Raw genomic sequence first — 23,418 nt, 5'->3', positions numbered from 1 at the left:
CCCCCAGCAAGCTGGGGACTCATTTTACTGACCTCAGATGGATGGAAGGCTGAGTCAACCTGGAGCTGGCTACCTGAACCAGCTTCCGCTAGGATCGAATGCAGGTCATGAGCAGAGGGCTTCGACTGCAGTGCTACAGCTTTACCACTTTGCGTCACAGGGCTCTTACCTATTCACTAAAAGGTAAAGGTAGTCCCCTGTACAAGCACCAGTCTTTTTCGACTCTGGAGTGACGTGGCAGACTTTTTACGGGGTGGTTTGCCATTGCCTTCCCCAGTCCTCTACACTTTCCCGCCAGCAAGCTGGGTACTCATTTTACCGACCTCGGAAGGATGGTAGGCTGAGTCAACCTGGAGCCGGCTACCTGAACCAGCTTTCGCTGGGATCGAACTCAGGTCGTGAGCAGAGGGCTCCGACTGCAGTACTGCAGCTTTAGCACTCTGCACCACGGGGCTCTTACCTATGCACTTACCTATCTAGAAATGGCCTGTATTGTAAGCTGTCCACTAAGGGATGCTGTTGCACAAAGATAATTAAGGCAATATGGCAGCATGAAAGCACAGCTTAGTGGACCGTGTCCATCCTGTGCGAAACATAAAAGGCGTAGGACTTTTATGAACCCTCCACACTTAATTACCAGCTTGCTAATTAGGATCACTGCTTCATAATTCGTCATCCACAAAATCCAGCTCTGGTTTTTCCTTCCCAAGCGAGAGGAAATGCCAGCCGTGTGGCTTTGTACGAACTTCCTTCGGCGGCTTCCCCAGCGTCTGAACAACATTAGGAAGCAAACTGACAATTGCCTTCATGCTTTGGCAAGCTTGAATATTTCATGGAAATAATAAACCAGATAGGCCATTTGGAAGGAAATATGATAAGAAAAACAAGCACCCGGCGAAGAGAATAATAATTTCTGACAGTAATGTGTATTGCAATGAAAACTCTCCTACTTCCTACAGGATGGGGGGGGGGCGGGGGGAGCCATCTTCTGAAGGTCTGAAAATGAGAAATATTTCATGCATGACGGGAGCCATTCTATGGAGATCATATTAAAACACTCCCCCCCTTTTTTGCTACATGAGAAACAATCAAAGCAATTTTTTTAAAATATGATTCGCTATTAGAGATGAACCGCAAAATTGTCAATGCATCAAAAGCAACTCTGGTCTCATTTTAAAAGCGTGTTGTTCGGCATGTGTCTCGCTGTGCATAATGTGTGTGGTATTTAACCTCAGCGGAGGAACAGAGATGTAGTCATTTTATTGATAAGCAGGGGAGGGTGGGATCTTTACCGTTTAATGATGGTATTGCACCAGAGGCTCGGCACTTTCTAAGGCCCAGAGATGGATCCACAAGTTCTTGACCTAAAAGCGGCAATCAGCATATCCCTGGGTGTATAAGGAAGGGCTTAGTTCTTGAGGCCTCTTCTTACACATTCAGAGAAATGCAGATTGCCACTTTGGGATAAGGAAGCTATTTTTCTCCAAGCTAGTTTGGCCAGGTATCCTAGAGGAATTGTGTTTTTCTTTTTTTTGCCATCTTCTGGGCATGAAGCAGGGGTAACAGGGGGATGGGGGGGAGGTATTTGTGAATTCCCTACATTACGGGGAGGGGGGAGGTTGGACTAGATCAGTGGTTCCCAACCTTTTTGGCACCGGAGACCGGTTTCATGGAAGACAATTCTTCCACGGACCAGTGGGGGGGTCGGTGCTAGGCTTTTGCCACTCCAGGCTGCTCCCCCACCTGTGCCCCATGCCTGTCTCCCATCGAGATCTTTAAATGGGGGGGGGGAGACTGGGGCTGTTTCTGCTGCCTCCCTGACAGGTGGCCATGAGGCAGGAGGCCAATCTGCCTCCCCCTCCCATTTAAAGACCCCCACCTGAGGCTGTGCTGCCTCTTTCATCTGCCCAGGTCCAGGTGGGTAGGGGAGGAATGGTGCCTCTGCCTTGCTCTGTGGCCTGATTGCTAGCAGGCCATGGACCAGTACCAGTCCACAGCCCAGTGGTTGGGGACCCCTGGACTAGATGATCCTGGAGGTCCTTTCCAACTCTTTGATCCAATCATTCTAAGTATGTCTGATGCAAGGGTGTTGTAGAGAAGGACTTGGCTCCAACAGTCAGATTTGGCAGCTTATTCTCAAGGCCCCAGGATGAAATCTCCGTCTTGTCAGCTAGCATGTGCACGTCTTATTCATTTTTAAAATTTCTTCAGTATATTTTTGTTGTGTCCTAGGTTCAAATGGAGAACTGTTACTTTTGGAGGGAACTGTTACTTTTGGAGGGAAGCTGAACAAGCCAAGCTTGTACTCCACACCAGGGTTCCAGAGAAGGCCTAAGCGTGCCCAATCAGGGGAAGGATTGAAACATAAGTAGCCAATCAACATCTAGGCTCATACTGTACCCTGATAGGCCCTTAGGCCTCTGTAAATAGCCAATCCATGTACATAGTTAAGGTCCAATCAGAAGGGGGCAAGAATTGTATAAAGGAGCGGGAGGTTTGAATAGAGCTCAGTCTGTGTTGGTGTTCCTGAAGTAAAGCTTGCTGAAATCACTCTCCGCCTCTGGTCTCTTACTGCGTCGACCCCAGTACTTTACAATTTTTATCCCAGTCTTCTCACCATCAGGGACCCAGAGCAGTTTGAAATATTGATACAATAAAATAAGTTTATACACACAAAAAGCAGTGTCAAAGAAATGAGCTTTTAAAAAACCAAAGTTACCTGAGCTATCCTGGTACCTGTGCTATCCTGAGCTGGTATCCTATCTGATCTGTGCTATCCTATCTGATATTCACCAGATTTGTCCACCAGGCTACAGGCCAAACACCAAAGGCCAAGAGCCCTTTAATTCTTGCCCTCTGGCTCCTGCTTTAAGGACCCCCTTCCTTAGCCATGCCCAGGTTTTAAGAACCAGAAAGAGAAAAGAGACAACCTTTCAGCCCAGATCTGGCTGATCCCTCAGATAGCGACCATCTTTTTGAAAAATTCTGCACATCGCCGTATCGTGGTCACCAGGCAGAGCTTTCTTTGTAGCAGGAACTCCTTTGCATATTAGGCCACACACCCCTGATGTAGCCAATCCTCCAAAAGCTTACAGTAGGCCCTGTAAGAAGAGCCCTGTAAGCTCTTGGAGGATTGGCTGCATCAGGGGGTCACCAGGTAGAATTTCCTTTGTAGCAGGAACTCCTTTGCATATTAGGCCACACACCCCTGATGTAGCCAATCCTCCAAGAGCTTACAGTAGGCCCTGTAAGAAGAGCCCTGTAAAATCTTGGAGGATTGGCTGCATCAGGGGGGGGAGTGGCCTAATATGCAAAGGAGTTCCTGCTACAAAACAAGCCCTGGTAAAAGGGATCTGGCAGCTGAGAAATCCAAGCCAAAAGGAGGACAATTTGCGTCAGCATCATGCAGATTAATCAGATGTCACGATGAAGACGAGAGTCCCAACAAGATTATGAAATCCAGAGCCAGACTTTTACAAGTAGAACCTGAAGGCCACAGTCATCCCTTATCTCTTGTCCCACAAGTCTCAAAGGTATATTGCTTCTGTGCATTGAGGCATTCATTCACCATCTCACTGTAGCATGAAATTTGCTCATGAGCATGAATTTATTTATAACCTGGGCTTTTTTGTAGCAGGAACTCCTTTGCATATTAGGCCACACACGCCTGATGTAGAAGAAGAAGAAGATATTGGATTTATATCCTGCCCTATACTCTGAATCTCAGAGCCTCAGATTGGTCACAATCTACTTTACCTTCAACCCCCCCCCCTCCACAACAGACACCCTGTGAGGTAGGTGGGGCTGAGAGAGTTCTTACAGCAGCTGCCCTTTCAAGGACAACTGCTACGAGAGCTATGGCTGACCCAAGGCCATTCCAGCAGCTGCAAGTGGAGGAGTGGGGAATCAAACCCGGTTCTCCCAGATAAGAGTCCGCACCCTTAACCACTACACCAAACTGGCTCTCTTACAGGGTCTACTGTAAATTCCAGGAGGATTGGCTACATCAGGGATGCATGGCCTAATATGCAAAGGAGCTCCTGCTACAAAAAAAGCCCTCGTTATAACCCTGTACAGGTATCAAGGGTGCTACTGTCCCCTACTCACTCCATGAACAGTAGGAACCATAGAAGCGGAAGGGACCTCCAGGGTCATCTAGTCCAACCCCCTGCACAATGCAGGAAAATCACAAATACCTCCCCGCAACACACATCCCTAGTGCCCCCTGATTTAAACTGGCCTGGAGAAATATAGCTTCCTGACCCTAAAGTGGCGAACAGCATTTCCCTGGGTATGCAAGAAGGGGCCACAAGAACTAAGTACAGATGCAGCCCTTCCTGCCCTCCTTTTCATGATCTGTCTAAGTTCACAGAATCGGAAAATGGTTACAAAATATGGTCAGAAAATACTAATAGTCTACTTGCATAGATAGGAGTAATTTGTGTGTGAGTGGGTGGGTGTGTGTACCATCCACATAACTCTAATCAGGGGTGCTACAATTTCCATGTTGGATAGTCAAAGTTATTATGCTCCACTGTGACAAGGAGATGGCAGTTGGTTACCAGCTGGCATAGGTGTTTTTTTTTGCTGCCATCTTCTAGGCGTGGAGCAGGGGGTCACTGGAGTGGGGGGAGGGGAGGCATTTGTGAATTTCCTGCATTGTGCAGGGGGTTGGACTAGATGACCCTGGAGGTCCCTTCCAACTCCATGCTTCTGTGGTACTGAATCTGATCAGCCAGACACTGGGTTACTTGAAGACCTACCGGACAGGTGTGTCAGGATTTTTCAAAACTGCACATCCATGGAAACATTGCCGATCCAAACAGATACGCAGCCATGTATACATCTAAGGACTACTCAGATGAACAGTGAATGGTAGGATTTTTTAAGCACAGTGTTTTCGACTGATTTATATGACACAGCTGATTTAAATATCTGCTGAAACAACTGCCTACTGACTGAAGCAACTCCCATAGGGTAGAATGGAGAATTGATCTGCGAGTATCTGGGGCTCTGGGGGTGGGCCTGTTGTTGAGGTAGAGGCACCAAATTTTCAGCATAGCATCCAGTGCCTGTTCCCGAAATACCCTCTAAGTTTCAAAAAGGTTGAACCAGGGGTTCCGATTCTATGAGCCCCAAAAGAAGGTGCCCCTATCCTTCATTATTTCCAATGAAGGGAAGGCATTTAAAAGATGTGTGCAGTCCCGTTAAATGTGATGGCCAGAACTCCCTTTGGCGTTCAGTTCTGCTTGCCACACCTTTGCTCTTGGCCCCACCCCCAAAGTCCCCACATATTTCTTGAATTGGACTTGTCAACCCTACCTGTGACATCCAGGTCATGAGAAAAAATAAAGAGCTTCCTATCCTACCGTTAATCTAATTACATCTGCGACAGCCATAAAGCAGAGAACAGCCTGCTCTGAGTTTGTTTTAACAACACAGCGGTGCCAACAATAAACGATTTCTTTATTGGCATAGCGCCTACTCTTTGACGGCCACGCGTACGATACTGACGAAGCCCAATAAAAATATGATGTGCAAATGGCATTTTTATCTATGGACACGGCAATTAATAAGATTAAGATATTGCTTACGATGACAGTTCTACCCCCATAACACCGGAGCAGATGTAAACTCGGTGCTTTATGGATTATAAATGCAGAGATAATACAGTCAAGTAAAGTTAAGCCCAATCACATTAACATTTGAAACTACAAAATGGGTCTGTCAGTTCGGCTCAGTCATGAGAACTCGGAAAACATATATCCCACTGCCTGTAATGACTATCTATCATACTGGAGCACTTAATAGAGTGAAACAGTAGGTGGGAGAATGCTCAACAGCATGTAGCCATACCATTTGTTATTAAACACGAGCGCTTAATTTGCTTTCCAACACTAGAAGATTTAATAATAGAAATAAATAATATTTATTCCGTGGTCTTCCCAAGTTACTTCTGGACTAGCTGTTCCACTGACAGTAGAAAAGAGCAGGCCTTGAATTCAGCAGGAGCTCACAGGAGCACAGCTCCTGAACCTTTCTGACATCCGCCTCCTCCTCCTCTCCACCTACCTACCTTGTTCATTGAATAGTAGATGCAGCTGCATAACAATCCCTGGATTAGGTGAGCGGGCAGCCAACCACCCACCAGGGGTTTTGCCACACCCCCAGCCGCCCTCATTAACTCCTGGAGAAACCCACACTACCCTTTCTCCACTTACTTTGTGATTCTGGGTGGCTGGTGACTTGCTGGCCTTTTGACAGGGTGGGGGGCGGCCAAGGAGAGACCCAGATGAGCAAGGCCTGCTTGGGCTGGCTGGATCTCTAGCAAGCCCATGCAGGCCCCACTCACCCAGGGCTCTCCTTTCCTAAGTCAGGTTGCTTTTGGCTGGTGGGGGGGGGGTGGCATATGCTAATGTTATGCTAATGAGCTCCACCACTTATTTTTCTACAGAACAACCCCTGGAAAAGATTGTGAGTCCAGTAGCACCTTAAAGACTAACAAAAGACTAACATGACAAGCTAATCCGAAGGACTTAAACAATTGGCCAGCACCCTGGTTTGTACTGCTAACCCAACGCTGCTTGAAATTGTTCAGGGTGGTGTGAACCAGAGAGGATTGTGAGGAACTCCAAAGGGATCTGTTGAGGCTGGGTGAGTGGGCGTCAACGTGGCAGATGCGGTTCAATGTGGCCAAGTGCAAAGTAATGCACATTGGGGCCAAGAATCCCAGCTACAAATACAAGTTGATGGGGTGTGAACTGGCAGAGACTGACCAAGAGAGAGATCTTGGGGTCGTGGTAAATAACTCACTGAAAATGTCAAGACAGTGTGCGATTACAATAAAAAAGGCCAACGCCATGCTGGGAATTATTAGGAAGGGAATTGACAACAAATCAGCCAGTATCATAATGCCCCTGTATATATCGATGGTGCAGTCTCATTTGGAGTACTGTGTGCAGTTCTGGTTGCCGCACCTCAAAAAGGATATTATAGCATTGGAGAAAGTCCAGAAAAGGGCAACTAGAATGATTAAAGGGCTGGAACACTTTCCCTATGAAGAAAGGTTGAAACGCTTGGGGCTCTTTAGCTTGGAGAAACGTCGACTATGGGGTGACATGATAGAGGTTTACAAGATAATGCATGGGATGGAGAAAGTAGAGAAAGAAGTACTTTTCTCCTTTTCTCGCAATACAAGAACTCATGGGCATTTGATGAAATTGCAGAGGAGACAGGTTAAAACGGATAAAAGGAAGTACCTCTTCACCCAAAGGGTGATTAACATGTGGAATTCACTGCCACAGGAGGTGGTGGCGGCCACAAGCATAGCCACCTTCAAGAGGGGTTTAGATAAAAATATGGAGCAGAGGTCCATATATTGGAGCAGAGGTCCATATTAGCCACAGTGTGCGTGTATGTGTGTGTGTGTATGTGTGTGTGTGTATATAATTTTCTCTTATGTTCTTCTCTTATGTTCTTATGAAACAAAGCAGCCTTGCTTCCCTCACAGAATCCTGGAAAGTCCCACAGGGCATGAACTTTCCCAGAGAGCTGGTTTCAGAGAGGGAGGGGCAGCCACTGAAAATGACCTTGCCCTGGTGGTTGACAGACAGGTAATTTATGGGCCAGGCACCTGCAGAAGGCCCTGCGATCTAAGAAGGCAAGGGGGTCACACTGGGAGAGGTGATCACACAGGTAAGATAGTCTTGCAACGTACAGAACAGTTCAATTCCCTCAAAGCTTCAAGAGCACAGCCCCAGAGAGTACCCTCAGCCCCCATCAACTCATGGCAAAAATGCTGCTCCCACCAGGGGTGAAATTCTAGCAGGAGCTCCTTTGCATATTAGGCCACACATCTCTGATGTAGCCAATCCTCCAAGAACTTACAAAAAAAGAGCCTTGTAAGCTCTTGGGGGATTGGCTACATCAGGGGTGTGTGGCCTAATATGCAAAGGAGCTCCTGCTAGAATTCCACCCCTGCTCCTCCCGATACACCAGACTCCATAAACATTGGTTCCAGTTGCCGAGACAGGCGTGCCAAGCAAATACAATGTTAGACCTCCACACAAAGGGTGGCACAGAAGCAACAATAGGATTTTCTGCTTTGGTTTCTGCAGAAGCTTCATGCAAATCAGGGGCTTGGAGGGGTTCTTTTTTTAAAAAAATCCTCTAATGCTATTTGTCATGGGAAGTAAAGCATTTTTCAAAGCACTTTCCTTCCTTTGGACAGGCGTGTTTCTGCAGGGGCACAGCAGTAGCCCCTTGCCACCTGCTGCAATGCTGAAATTGGCTTTCTCACCACCATCCCAGTGTGGGGCTGGAAAGGAGGAATCAAGCCGTGCCTGGAGGTTACGCTTCTGGGAGAGCTAAGTCTGTGCCCAAATGACAGATGGGCTGATTGTAGCGCTGACGTGAATGATAAACCGTTGTAGCAGAGGGGAGAGGCAGAGAAGGAAAGCAAAAGCCTACAGAGGAAGAGAGAAGGCCAGAAAGAGATTACAGCCAAATGGCACGTTCAGTAATAATATCACATTATGGTAACCAAGAGAGCCAGCATGGTGTGGTGGTTAGAGTTAGGGATGGGCACGAACTGGCTCATGAACTAAAATTTGTCACAAATTTTGACCAGTCAGTCAGTGTTTATTATAACAGTCACAGACCAGGTAAAAAGCACAAATCTATCAGTAATAAAAAGTACAAATCTGTCAAAGGTATACTACTAAAATACATGTCCATATAATACAACAACATAAAAATGTAGATAAAATTTTAGTAGATAGTAGTAGTTATTTGTAATAGCTCCACAAAGCCTACACCAAAAGAGAAAGCTCCTATGATTTAAAACTATTATTCTGTTTGATCACCTGGGCACAAAACCTAGCTGTCACTCTGTGATTGCTGATATTTCATCAACCAGCAGTTTCCCAGAGACAACTTATCTGTTAGCACCTTAGACTGTTCCAAAATAGGGAGAATTGCCTTGTCCCTAACTTCCTTATAGAGGGGACAACGAATAAGAATATGTTCCAGTGTTTCCACCAGTTTGTGTTTCGCAAAGCGATATGTGCAAACTGAAGAACCTCCAAGAATTTCCACAAATTTTGAAACTGTTCATGGCAGTTTGTAAAGAGCAGAAATCATAGCGTTAAATGGCTCCTCACCATTCAGCTGTTTTATTTAAATGGCTCGGAGTCATTTAATTTATTTATTTATTTATTTATTTGATTTATATCCTGCCCTTCCCACCGAGGCGGGCTCAGGATGGCTTACAACATAAAAGCATAGAACAATAACATTAATAAATATTAAAATACATATTCACTCATTTACAGTAGTTAAAACAATTAAGACAGTTAAGACAAAGGAACAGAAACAGTCTATTAATTTGGTGTTAATCTGATGGTGACGGGCTTCCTCTGAAGTTCTTAAATGCCAGTCAGTTGTATGCTAACCAGAAGGGGACAGTCTTGCAGGCCTTGCGGAACTGTCCAAGGTTCCGCAAGGCCCTCACTTCATCCAGTAACTGGTTCCACCAGCAGGGGGCTGTGATTGAAAAGGCCCTATCTCTGGTCGATTTCAGTCAGGCCTCCTTCGGCACGGGGATTACTAGCAGATTTTGTGATCCAGATCTAAGTAGTCTCTGGGGAACATGTGGGGAGAGACGGTCCCTAAGGTAGATAGGTCCTAGGCCATATAGGGCTTTAAGCCACTGCTTTCTGCTCCCTCCCATTTTTTTCACAGGGAGCAGAAAGCAGAGGTTTCAACTTTATAAACCAGGTTGGTTCAAGAACCGGCGTATTGGTTCATGGTTTGGCAACGACACACGAACCAAACTGAACTGCAAAAATGCAGTTTGTGCTCATCCCTAGTTGGAATATTGCATCAGAATTGGAGAGGACCAGTCTTGAATTCCCACTGTCATGGAAGCTTGTTGGGGGACCTTGGGCCAATCACATTTTCTCAGCCTAACCTACCTCACAGGATAGTTGTGAAGATAGAATGGAGGAGAGGAGAATGATGTAAGCCACTTTGGGTCCCCACTAGGGAGAAAGATGGGGTATAAATGAAGCAAATAAAATAAAAGTAAAATTTAAAATGTAGGTATGCCGCTGATTTCACTGTGAACACATACGACGCTCAAACTTTGCATATTCAGCATGAGACAATTACTCTGTCTGTTTGGTTCACACTGAGCAGCCGTGTGCACATGCCAAACCAATTTGCATTGAGTTTTCCCATAACTGAGCATGCTTAAAAGTGCTGCTGATTCAGACTGATAGGTGATAATTACTTGCTTAATTGAATATTGGTGATTTGGGATGGCTGTTGATATTAGGCCACACATCCCGATATAGCCAATCCTCCAAGAGCTTACAAAAAAGAGGGGGTGTGGCCTAATATGCAAAGGAGGTCCTGCTAGAATTCCACCTATTGATTCCTAGATGCTGGGCACAGCATGCCCAGTTGGGTTGGAGCTACAAAGAGTTTTGATGAAAATTGAGTCTTTACTAGTGATTGGAGGGCTCTATGCCTGAGATACCTTGCTTTTTGGAGAAGATGACATTTTTCTCAAAATCCTTCAATATCTGCTTGACTATTCCTTCACACACTTGTGAGTAAAAAGATATTCAAAGTATACTCTTCATTACTCTCTCCTCCTCAAAAAATAAAGCTATCACAATTCTAGAGGGAAGAAGGAGTCATGAAACGAGCAATCCATAATGAAACAGTAAGTGGGGGATCAATATCGATTATAGAATACCCTGCTCTCTAGGAGGCAATTAGGTAATGAATTTGGATGCCTGCTAATGGCATGATTGGCTGACCACATGATGGCAAATAAATCTTACTATTTTTAAAAAGCTGAGATAAAAATTGGTTGGTTGGGCTTGAAGGGTGCCCAACTCCATTTTCCTGTAAGAGACCCAATACAATTTCTAATCATTAACATTCAACAAATCAGGGTAATGTCTAGGATGGGACTGAGGCTCAAAGGCAGACCACTTCCTTGGATGCAGAAGAAGATATTGGATTTATATCCCACCTTTCACTCTGAATGCCAAAGTCTCAGAGTGGCTTACAATCTCCTTTACCTTCTTCCCCCACAACAGACACCCTGTGAGGTGGGTGGGACTGAGAGAGTTCTCAAAGAACCTGCCCTTTCATGGACAGCTCTGTGAGGGATATGGCTGACCCAAGACCATTCCAGCAGCTGCAAGTGGAGGAGTGGGGAATCAAACCTGGTTCTCCCAGATAAGAGTCCATGCACTTAACCACTACACCAAACAGGCTCTCAGAAGATCCTAGGTTCAATCCCTGGGAACCCTGTGTAAAAACTATATCAAAGACCTCAACTCTGAAGAACTGTGACCAATCAAGAGTAGGCAATACTGACCCTGATAGACCAAGGGTGTGATTCAGGAGATGGCAGCTTCATGAGTTCAAATGTATGGAGAGTCACCCTATAAGATCAAATGTAACTGTTTCTGCCTGTAATGGGGGAGAAAAATCTGGTCTAGTTTTCCATACTACAGTATATTGCTTAAAGGCAAGTCAAATCTCCATGGACTTGCTTCTATAATAAAAAACGGAATGGACAAATGTAATGCTTTCTCTCTCCTGAATATTCACATTGTCAGATTCTACAAGACACGGTTATTAAAAGTTAGCTGTTCTATAGGCCAAGGCACTCCGCTGCCCTCCCTGAGACAACTGGCTCAACTGTGAACAAAATTAGTATTTTAATATAAAAAAGAGTCCTATGGGACCTGGCTTTCAGATCCCCCCTGCCGTTTTTCATTAGCGTCCTTGCAGAAGAGGTAACGGTTCGCTGGATAAAAAGTCCAATCCTTTCTCCCCTATCCCTTCCTTTTTTGTACACATTTCCGAGAGGTTCTTTACGGAAGGCAAGTTATTTGCCAAATATATAGCAGGTCACAGTTATCTTGCTTAAAAAAAAACCTTCAAATGCCTTAAGAATAAAATCATGTTGGGTTCTTTTGTGCAGATTTTGTAGTAGGGCTTCTAATCCTGTATGGGTTTTCCAATTCACCAGGAAGTTCTTCTGCATGGGTTTGTATTGAAATGAATGAATGTTTGTCAAGAAGGAACATAACCCACATATCCACCCACCCTCCCCCCCCCCACAAAAAAAATACCTCCAAAACTTGGAAGATCATTGCCAAAAAACTGAAAATACCTTTTATCTCTGGATCTGGTCCTTTGTATCATATCTGATTTGGAATACATGGCTATGTTATCGCCTCCTATTTTGTCTTCTTTTTGTTTAACATACATGGGCTAAATATATCAGAAACTGGGTTATCTTTGTAGATTAAAAAATAGCCTCAGCTATGAGCTCTGAAGGCAAAGCTGTATTCATTCCTTTTTTAAAAAAAAAAAAAGTCTTTTGATCTTATTAGCTTCCATCCACCTGGTGCGGCATTTAAACAAAGTGATCAGACAGCAGAATTTATCCTTGAGGATATATTGAAAATATATCTTCTGAGACGTGTTGTGCTTTTTTTTAAAGTCCCCCTCCCACTGCTCTCCTTTTAACTGCAAATATTTAGGAGTTTCATGTTGTACAAGGTTAAGATGACACAATTTATCTTTTTTTAAAAAAAGTGTAAATTAGTAATGCTCTTGGCCCTTTGAACAAAGAGAAGGGTAATCCTTTTCAGGGGGCGGGAAACCCACATAAGTTGTACTTTAAGCATAGCATTTGGGAAACTTCATATCCAGGGGTGCTTGAACACTCAAATGTTCTGCTCCTATTTTTGACAGCCAGCAGTGGAGAGGTGAGTTTGCATCAAGCAGTTTGCCTCTTCATCAGCAGCTTCGGCCTGTTTGATGGTTTACTGTCCACGTATTCAAACACTACAGTACAATGCGATAACCAGTGGTGAAGCAAGAAAATACAAGTCAAGGCTCACATATGATAGCGACCAGGGCTTTTTTTTTTAGCAGGAACGCACAGGAACTGAGTTCTGGCTGGCTTGGCATCAAGGGGTGTGGCCTAATATGCAAAAGGAGTATGGCCTAATTCTACAAAAAGCCCTCTGTGAAACAATGGTGACATCAGACGGTGTGGCCTAGTATGCAAATGATTTCCTGCTGGGTTTTTTTTTCTACACAAAAAGCCTTGATAATGACTGTCGAAAGCACTGAGTTTGCCTGCCAAACATAATAGCCACAAACGTCATAGCATCTCAAAGTCAATCTCTGAAGAAAAAGTTCTGGACAAATGGCAGCTATTGACCCAAAAGAGACTCCTTTGCAAGGAAAATGCATCTTAAATATCCTCAGGGGTCGCTTTGTAGAAAAATATGTGGTGGAGTTCATCCAGGGATTGTTATGCAGCTGCACCTACTATTCAATGGACAAGAACATAAGAGAAGTCATGTTGAATCAGGCCAACGGTCCATCCAGTCCAACACTCTGTGTCACACAGTGGCCAAAAAAACCAAGTGCCATCAGGAGGTCCACCAGTGGGACCAGGACACTAGAAGTCCTCCCACTGTGCACCCCCCCCCAAGCACCAAGAATACAGAGCACCATTGCCCCAGACAGAGAGTTCCAACAATGTGCTGTGGATAATAGCCACTGATGGACCTCTGCTCCATATACAAGGTGGGGAGGAGGAGGGGGAACCCTCAGAAAGGTTCAGGAGTTGTGCTCCTGTGAGCTCCTGCTGAATCTGAAGTCTGAATATCCTGATATTTAGGTAAGAATTTAAGAACTTATTTGCTGCACCAATGTTCCAAACAGCGGCTTAAAATGGAGGGACCATGGTTCAGTGGTAGAGCACCTGCTTGGCATACAGAAGGTCCCAGTTTCAATCCTCACATCTCCAGTTAAAAGGTGATGTGAAAGACTGCTACTTGAGGCATTGGAGAGCTGCTGCCAGTCTGAGTAGACAATACTGGCCATGATGGATGAACGTCGAAGGCAGCTTCATATGCGTTCATGTGTGCTTAATACTTCTAGAAGCTGCAGAGAATGCCTTGATGAAAACAGCCATTCCATACTGCCCTGACCTGGATAGCCCAGGCAAGCCTGATCTCATCAGGTCTCAGAAGCTAAACAGGGGCGAATCTGGCAAGTACTTGGGTGGGAGACCTCCTTGGAATACCAGCAGTCCGGAGGGCAGGGGCAGGCTTTATTCAGCCACCTCTCTGAATACCCTCCAGGTCCCCAGTAGATTGCCATGACTTTCAGGTGCAGACACACACTCACTTGTTTACGCACATACCCATGCACATAAAAATTCAAAAAGAAAAGAAGAAGAAGACAAAAAGATCTTGGATTTATATCCTGCCCTATACTCTGAATCTCAGAGTCTCAGAGCGGTCACAATCTCCTTTACCTTTCCCCATACACACACACAACAGTCACCCTGTGAGGTAGGTGGGGCTGAGAAAGTTCTTAGAGCAGCTTTCCTTTCAAGGACAACTCCTGCAAGAGCTATGGCTGACCCAAGGCCACTTCAGCAGCTGCAAGTGGGGAAGTGGGGGATCAAACCTGGTTCTCCCAGATAAGAGTCCACGCACTTCACCACTACACCAAACTGGCTCTCTCTTAATATCCTCCTCTCTTAATTCCATGATGTTGGGTTCCAAAATATCTCAAAATAAGTCCATATGCAATTGTAATCTCTATGCCATGGCTTACAGGAAGGAGGCATTTATCTTCCAATGTTGCAATACAAGTATTTGGGTCCCAAATCCTTGTAGTCACAGATACATGACCCTTGCTATGTATTTGTTTAAGAAGTTATGACCTGTTTTCAAAAACTGTTCTCAATGAAACATCAAAGCAAAGCAACCATTATACTATCAACAGCACCGGCTCGTGGGTAAATAGTGCCCTAGGCAGGCACCCCCCACCAGCACCTCCCGGGCATGCTCTGCTCACCCACCCCCCATGCTCCACTCGCCCCCCACCACCACTGCACTCCGCTCGCCCCCCCCCCACTTGCCGCGACTAAAACAGCCCTACAGGCTTCTCGCAGCCCACACCTGTGCATTTAGCCAAATGCATAGGCGCAGACTGCTAGAAGTCAGTAGGGCTGTAGTCATGGCGAGCAGGGGTGGGGTGAGTAAGTGGAGCACAGCGGGGGGAGCGGAGCACGACGGGGGGCGAGTAGAGCACGGCAGCAGTGGGTCGGAAGAGGATGGTGGTGGCCGCAGCAGCTGTGGGGGGGAGTGAGAGGCAAACTAGCTGATTGCCTTGGGCACCGAAGGGGGGGGGGTACCCAATTCAGTACCCCCTGTCTCTTGGCGCCCTAGGCAACCGCCTAGTATGTCTAGTGGGCGAGCCGGCCCTGACTATAAAAATGCCATCTCGGAACCAAAACTTCAAACATCTCATATAGGCACAAAGACAGTGGCCTTCAAAGCTGTCTCAAAAACACCAGGGCCCTAGGTCTTGTGCATGGCAGCTAGAAGCTGGCTCCAAACTGTCGGAGCCACTGTTTCCACTCCATCAAAGCCACCAATTTGATACAAGCAAGGCACCACCGCCAGCAGATTTTCTGATGCCGATCCCAGTGAGTGAAGAGGAATACTACTTTACCCAGAGCCTGATTCAAATGTGGAATCTGCTGCCAGAGGATATAGCGATGGTGACATTATAAACAACTTTAAATGAGAATTAGATAGATTCATGGGGGATAAGTCTATCAATGGCTACTTTGGTATAGTGGTTAAGGGCACGGACTCTTATCTGGGGGAACTGGGTTTCATTCCCCACTCCTCCACTCCCAGCTGCTGGAACGGCCTTGGGTCAGCCATAGCTCTGGCAGAGGTTGTCCTTGAAAGGGCAGCTGCTGTGAGAGCTCTCTCAGCCCCACCTACCTCACGGGGTGTTTGTTGTGGGGGAAGGAGATAAAGGAGATTGTAAGCCACTCTGAGACTCCGATTCAGAGAGAAGGGCGGGGTATATATCTGTGGTCTTCTTCTTCTTCTCCTAGCCATTGTGACTGAGGGGGACCTCCACATTCAAAGACACTAAGCCTCAGAATCCCAGAGGGTCTCGACCTCTATGCCCTGTTGTTGGCCAACCAGAGGAACTGGCTGGCCAGTATGTGAGATGGAATGCTGGGCTAAGTGGACTATTGGCCTCATCCAGCAAGGCTCTTCTTATGTTCTTATGAAGACAAGGGAGAAGATGTTCTGTGAAATATCTGAGGTCAAGACCACAAATGGCTTCAACAAAAATACCACGACCTTGAATTTAGCCCAGAAACATACTGATTACTAGAGCGGCTGATTTAAAACTGATGTCATACGCTTTATGTCACTTACAGCGGAAATCAATCTGAAGGCAGCGTTTTGGACCAATTTATGAACTGCCCTTCAAGGGGGGGGGGGTCACATATAAAGAATATTCCAACAGTTTGACAGAGAGGTTCTTAGGGCAAGCACAGCAGTGGCAAGAATAGAATATGTTGATTTGATTTAGACGTCATTAGTGAATACTGCAGATTTTGTCTGGAATGTGACTGACATTCAAGATTACTGTGACTGAACCGCTTATATGAATTAAGTGCTATTATCTTTTTTAATTATTTGGTGGAGTGATAAGAGGGGCAATTGTTATCTGCTGTGTGTTCAGTCGAGAGAAAACAACCTTTTGTTTCTTCTTGCTGTAAGAAAGCCAGGGCGCAACTTTACACCAACACCATTTTAGAGCCTATTCAGAATTATGGGGTTTTTTTAATTCTTTAAATTAACAGAAAAAAGAAGGGAAAATACTCAAAATCCTGCCACTAATAAAAAAGGGAAAACATATATAAAGTAGAAACACAAAATATAACACCAGCAGTGGCAGATCTACATGTAAGTTTTTATACAAAGTTTCGAAATATCTAAAACCGAGGCCGTGTGCAAATGTCATCTATATGCCACGACTTACAGGAAATACGTATTTTTGCTGTAGTCCAAGCCAATGTTCCCTCTAAGCTGCAGAGTCTTGTGAGCAAAAATTCTGCTCTGTGAGCTACTGATATTAAAGTTGTGAGCTACTGCATAAATTAGTGTGCTCTGCAGTCATCCTTCCTGAGCTAAGACAAAAATGTGTGAGCTGAAGGCCAAAAATCTGTGAGCTAGCTTATCCTAACTCAGCTTAAAGGGAACACTGGTCCAGGCTAGTCTGATCTCATACAGCCGGGGCTGAGCACATACAGCCGGGGCTGCGTGAACTGCACTGGCTGCCAGTTATATACCGGATTCGTTACAAAGTGCTGGTCATTACCTTTAAAGCCCTATATGGCCGAGGACCTGCCTACCTTAGGAACCGTCTCTCCCCGTACGAACCCCAGAGAGCACTGAGGTCAACAGGGAAGAACCTGCTGACTATTCCCGGGCCAAAAGACGTAAAACTCCAGAGTACCCGTACTCGGGCTTTCTCCGTTATGGCTCCACAGCTATGGAATCAGCTTCCAGAAGAAATGCGGGCCCTGCGGGACTTTGAACAGTTCCGCAGGGCCTGCAAGACTGTTCTCTTTCGAATGGCTTTCACTGAGTAAACTGCGAAGTAAATTTACCATCTGAATAGCGCCAACATATTAACATACTAATATTAACTTATTGTTTTTAGAATTTTAATAGTTTTTAATTATCTGTTGGTTTATATTGTTAGTTATAACTCAATGTATTTTAACTCAACGTATAACCCAATGAATTTTGTTGTGAGCCGCCCTGAGCCTGCTCCGGCGGGGAGGGCGGGATATAAATAAAATGTGAATCTGAATGAATGAATCAGATTTTGGAACCTAAGCAGGGTCAGCCCTGATTAGGTTTCGGATCGAAGCCCACCATTTTAAATCTGATGAAGTGTGCATGCACATGAAAGCGTATACCCAGAATTAAACTTTGTTGGTCTTAAAGGTGCCACTGTTCTCAAAGCCTGTTGCTTCAGACCAACACTGCTACCCACCCAAATCCATTTTAAATCAGGTCAGTATCTGGATGGAAGGCCACCAAGGATGTCTAGGGTTGCTACGCAGAGGCAGGCAATGGCCAACCACCTCTGAATGTCTCTTGCCTTGATGTGCCCATGGGGGCACCATAAGTCAGTTGTAACTTGCTGACAAATTACAGGGTCCATTTCCACTGGTTAGCCTCCAAGACATGGACAGATTCAGCATGACCAGGTCTTCAGATCTTGGACAGAGGCATCTGGTCTTGCCACCATTTAAAAAAAAAGTTCTTAAGAACATAAAAGATGCCATGTTGGATCAGGCCAATGGCCCATCTAGTCCAACACTCTGTGTCACACAGTGGCCAAAAAAACCCTCAGGAGCCATCAGGAGGTCCATCAGTAGGGCCAGGACACTAGAAGCCCTCCCACTGTTGCCCCCTCAAGCACCAAGAATACAGAGCATCACCGCCCCAGAATATAAAATCTTGCAACATCCAGCCTGAGAGTTCCAGTGAACACTAATGCTTGTGTATGGTTTTGCACCATTTCAGTGTCCTAACAAAAAGTGTAACATGAGTCATGTCTTTGGGTTTGGCTTTTACTCATTTACATGCAAGGCCAGCCTCTCCCTGGGTTTGCCTAAAACAGGGGTGGCCAAACTTGCTTAACGTAAGAGCCACCTAGAATAAAACATCAGATGTTGAGAGTTGGGAGGAAGGAAGGAAGGAAGGAGAGCTTTTTTGTAGCAGGAACTCCTTTGCATATTAGGCCACACACCCCTGATGTAGCCAATCCTCCTGGAGCTTACAGTAGGACCTGTACTAAGAGCCCTGTAAGCACTTGAAGAATTGGCTACATCAGGGGTGCGTGGCCTAATATGCAAAGGAGTTCCTGCTACAAAAAAAAAAGCCCAGGAAGAAAGGCAAATAGATGAGGGGAGGGAGGAGGAAGGGACAGGTGGGAAGAAAGCAACTTAAACTTTAAACACATTCTCCAAGCTGCTGGCTGGTTCAGCATGGAGAAGTGCTTTAAAGAGAGAAATCCCTTCTCCAAGCCAGTTGATGGGGTAGTGAGGGCTTTGAGAACCACACAACATGTGCAGTTGAGCTGCAGTTTGACCGCCCCAGCCAAAATCTTTCACATTGCAGTTACAGTTGGCCATCTGACGTTTACTTCCTTCTCCCAGAACCCACGGCTGCTCTTCTCTGCATAATTTGCATCCACAGCATGCCCTCAAGGACTACAGATAACCTCTGCAATCTTTCAAACATTTCAATTGATTCCCCTCCACTTTCCAGACCAGTTCTGCATTCCAGGTACACTCAGAGGAGGAAGGGGAGCCGAATCCTTCTCTGCACCTGGGGATATTCATGACTCAACAGCAGCTGCTCGGTATCTACATATCTAAGATCAAAATCGGGCCTTCTTCACTATAGCTGGGAGTCAATGTGCCGGCTCTGAAGCATTTGGAGAGGAACCCAACAGCTTCATGAATACAAAACAGACAGAAAAAAATCCAGCCTCACGGTAAGGTTATGCGAAGGGGACAGAATAATAAAATACAGCTTAATTTTTGATCTATTGGATTTATAATGTTGGATTTTTCCCCCCTCAACTGGTGGGTCATGACCCGTATTGCGTGAGTGAGTCAGATCAGCCACATTGCCAGCATTTTCCTCTTGTTAAGAAATGTGTTAAAGAGAAAGAGAAGAAATAAGGCAAAAGGAAAAGGCAGCAAGCAAGAGAAGGAAGGTGCTCATATTTTTTTTCAGAGCTCCTCCCACCACCGCTGTGCATGTATACAGGCCAGACAGACTGTTCAGTGTGGAAATGTTGAGGTTTCTGTTGTGTGAAAAAAACAATTTTATTTATTTATTTAAAACATTCCTAGGCTGCCTTGCAAACAGTGTTCCATCTAAGCTGAGTTAGCATGAGCTAGCTCACAGATTTTTAGCCTCCAGCTCACACATTTTTGTCTTAGCTCAGGAAGGATGGCCCCAGAGCACACTCATGTAGGCAGTAGTTCACAGCTTGAATGCCAGTTGCTCACAATGTAGAATTTTTGCTCACAAGATTCTGCAGCTGAGAGGAAACATTGCTTGCAACCTTGACCTGGATAGCCCAGACTAACCTGATCTCATCAGATCTTGGAAACCAAGCAGGGTCAGCCCTGGCCAGTATTTGGAGGGGAGACCTCCAAGGGATATCAGGGTTGTGATGTGGAAGCAAGCAATGGCAAATCACCTCTGAACATCTCTTGCTTCAAAAACTCAGACTAGCCCAATCTTGTCAGATCTCAGAAGCTAAGCAGGGTCAGTTCAGGTTAGTTCTTGGATGAGAGACCACCAAGAAAGCCCAGGAAACTATGCAGTGGCATACCACCACTTCTAAGCTTCTCTTGCCTGGATAATCCAGGCTAGCCCAATCTAGCCTAGGTCTGGGAAGCTAAACAGGGTTGGCTGTCATTGCTATTTGGATGGGAGACCACCAAAGAAGCTCAGGGTTGTTATGCAGAGGCAGGCAATGGCAAAACACCTCCAAATGTCTCTTGTCTGGATAGCCTAGGCTAGCCTGATCTTGTTAGATCACAGAAGCTAAGCAGAGTTGTCCCTGGTGAGCATTTGAATGGGAGACCACCAAGGACTATCAGGGTTGTGACATGGAAGCAGACAATGCTCCTCTGAATATCTCATGCCTTGAAAACCCTACGGGGTTGCCATAAGTCAGCTGTGACTTGACAGCACTTTCCCGCACCATCATGCTGTGATGCTACCCAAGATAGCAAGTGTTAAAATCTGGAGTGGTGGAACTCATTAGCATATGCCACACACACATACCCCGCCAAAAGCAACTTGATGCAAGAAGAGCCCCAGGCAAGTGAGATCTGCTTGGGCGGGCTAGAGATCCAGCCAGTCCATGCAGGCCTTGCTTGCCTGGGGCTCTCCTGGGCCTCCCCTCCACAGTCAAAAGGCCAGCAAGCCACCTGCTGCCCAAAATCACATAAGAAGTGGAGAAAGGGTAGAGCGAGCTTCTCCAGTTTGGTAAACATTTAGATTGAGTGGAAAGTCTGTCTGGAAATGTATCCATTCATGAACCACCACAAACCACTTGAAAGTTCATGGAAAGTTTGTGCCAGTTCACTTGGCATGAACTTCAATTCACAAACCATGATCTGGCCAAAACTTGTCACAAATTTCAGTTTGTGAGCCAGTTCACACACATCCCTAGTCTTCACCTTCTGGTGGAAGACAATGATGAAGGGAGACCAATGAATCTTCCTTGGGTCAAGTGTTTCAGAGTTTCAGCACCAAACTGATGGGAGCTGACGGTGGGACGGGAGGGGCAGTGGCTCAGTGGCAGAGCATCTGCTTGGTAAGCAGAAGGTCCCAGGTTCAACCCCCGGCATCTCCAACTGAAAAGGGTCCAGGCAAGTAGGCATGAAAAACCTCAGCTTGAGACCCTGGAGAGCCGCTGCCAGTCTGAGTAGACAATACTGACTTTGATGGACCAAGGGTCTGATTCAGTATAAGGCAGCTTCATATGTTCATATGTTCAACTCAGAAGGCTCTTTCAGAGGCCACCACCTGTCTAGCCTCACATGGTGTGGTCACCCAAAGTAGGACCTCCAAAAATGACCAGAGTGGTCAGGTAACTTATACAATGTGTGCAAATTTACAAACGTGCAGGAAGGTTGACTTGCAATCCCATTTCAACCACAAAATGCCCTCTCAATCCAAGGGGGTCTCATGTTGCAGATTGGTTTTAGTTGGTTCAGCTAGACATGCACAAAGAGGTAATTTCAGCACCGTGGACAGGGTATAATGGCTCTCCCTTTGGACCATGAACGTCCTTCTCCACAGAAAGTGCAGACTTCTCCAGACATATTAATCCATCTTCTCTCTAAATAGTATCATTTGGGCACCATCTCCCGTTTTCCCCTTGACCTGGATGGCCCAGGCTAGCCTGATCTCATCAGATCTTGCAAGCTAAACAAGGTCAGCCTTGGTTAGAACTTGGATGGAAGAGACCACCAAGGGGTTCCTGAGTCATTCCACAGATAGATAATGGCAAACCACCTCTGTTACAGCACAATCCAGAGGGGGGTGGGGCGGAAAGTCTTTTGGAAGCAGACAAGCTGCTACATGGGCGCAGGAAGGGTGTGCACCGACATATGACCAGTGCCGCCACTGTGGAGGGGAGTTACATGGATGGGGGACCACCTGAGTGCCGCTCCGCCCGAGGGCAGTGGAGCCTGACGGCTTTGCTCGAGTGCGGGCAGAAGTGAGGCGGAGCACGGCATTCAGGCAGAGGAGGGGGTGGAGTTGGGGGCACAGCCAGACTTAGGCAGCTTCCTGAGCAGTTTGGCCCATGACACGCCCCCCACCCAGAGAGGCGCAACGTCACGCCTGCAAAAATAGCAGCATGTCCCATAGGCACTCGTTGAAATCAAAAACAAAGGTCACCTCTGCCACTGCGGAAACTCGCAAACCCCTTAGGGAGTGGTGTGATCGCCTCACCAATCCCCTCGTGCCTCGACCTGGCAAGCCCCCTCCCAGGTGCCCAATCGCGGCCCCCCTCCTAGAAATACGTCCGCTCTGCCTCGCACAATTCAGTTGTTAGGGACAGGTTCGCGTGGCGGAAAGTTCTGCCAGCGAGCTCCCAGCCATACAGACTTAGAGTGAGGGACTGGCAGGCATGCTGGTGACAGGTTTTGCACTGCACGGTTGCTTTGACGGTATCTTTGACTTGCAAAGGGGAGAGAGAGGTCTCTCCCCTGGGGCTCACTGCTCTTGTTTCCAGGTCTCCACAGGTTCCGGGCTCACAGAGGCTCTGCATGTGAGCAAGGACTGTTGCCCATGGCTGGGTAAGTTCCACTGTCCCCCCCATACTCCCCCTCCCCTTGCTCTTGACCACTCGGTGTGTGAGCATTTCTGGCAATTGAACTTGGCAGTGGGCTCCAGCAGGGGGCATTTGCTGAGCCCACTCCCCTGAGCTGCTGCCTGCTCCCTTCCCTTGGTCTGTCCTCTGCCGCATTCCCAACCCCTGGAAGGGCGGGGGGGGGGGTGTGGTAGCTGCCCCGATGTGGGGAGGTGAGTCAGAGACTGTCCTTTTAAGAGAGCACCCGGATGAAATGCAGTCTGCTCTTCCAGTTGCTGCCCCTGCAGGTGCTCTTGATGTCTGTCTCCATTTTGCAGGTGGGACTCCAACACAGAGGCTTCCACGTGTGTTGCTCCACCGCCCCCCTCCCACTCCCTCAGCTGCTTCTGCCTGCTACTCGGAGTGGAGCCCCACCCACGGCGAGACTGCCCAGCATGCTCCAGGGAGACTGTTACACTCTGTTCCGGAAAAATAAAGTCTGAGCTGTGCTCTCTGTTGTCTCTCCTGCTTGGTATTTGCTGCACGTTCCTGGGACAAACCCCACCCACCCGCCATCAGTGGCCTCTCTGAGGGAATGTCTGGGAGGGTGGGCAGACTTGGTTCTTGGGGGAGGAA

Source organism: Heteronotia binoei, chromosome 14 (assembly GCF_032191835.1).
Source record: "Heteronotia binoei isolate CCM8104 ecotype False Entrance Well chromosome 14, APGP_CSIRO_Hbin_v1, whole genome shotgun sequence".
Classification (NCBI taxonomy): domain Eukaryota; kingdom Metazoa; phylum Chordata; class Lepidosauria; order Squamata; family Gekkonidae; genus Heteronotia; species Heteronotia binoei.
This window is presented reverse-complemented; position numbering follows the sequence as displayed.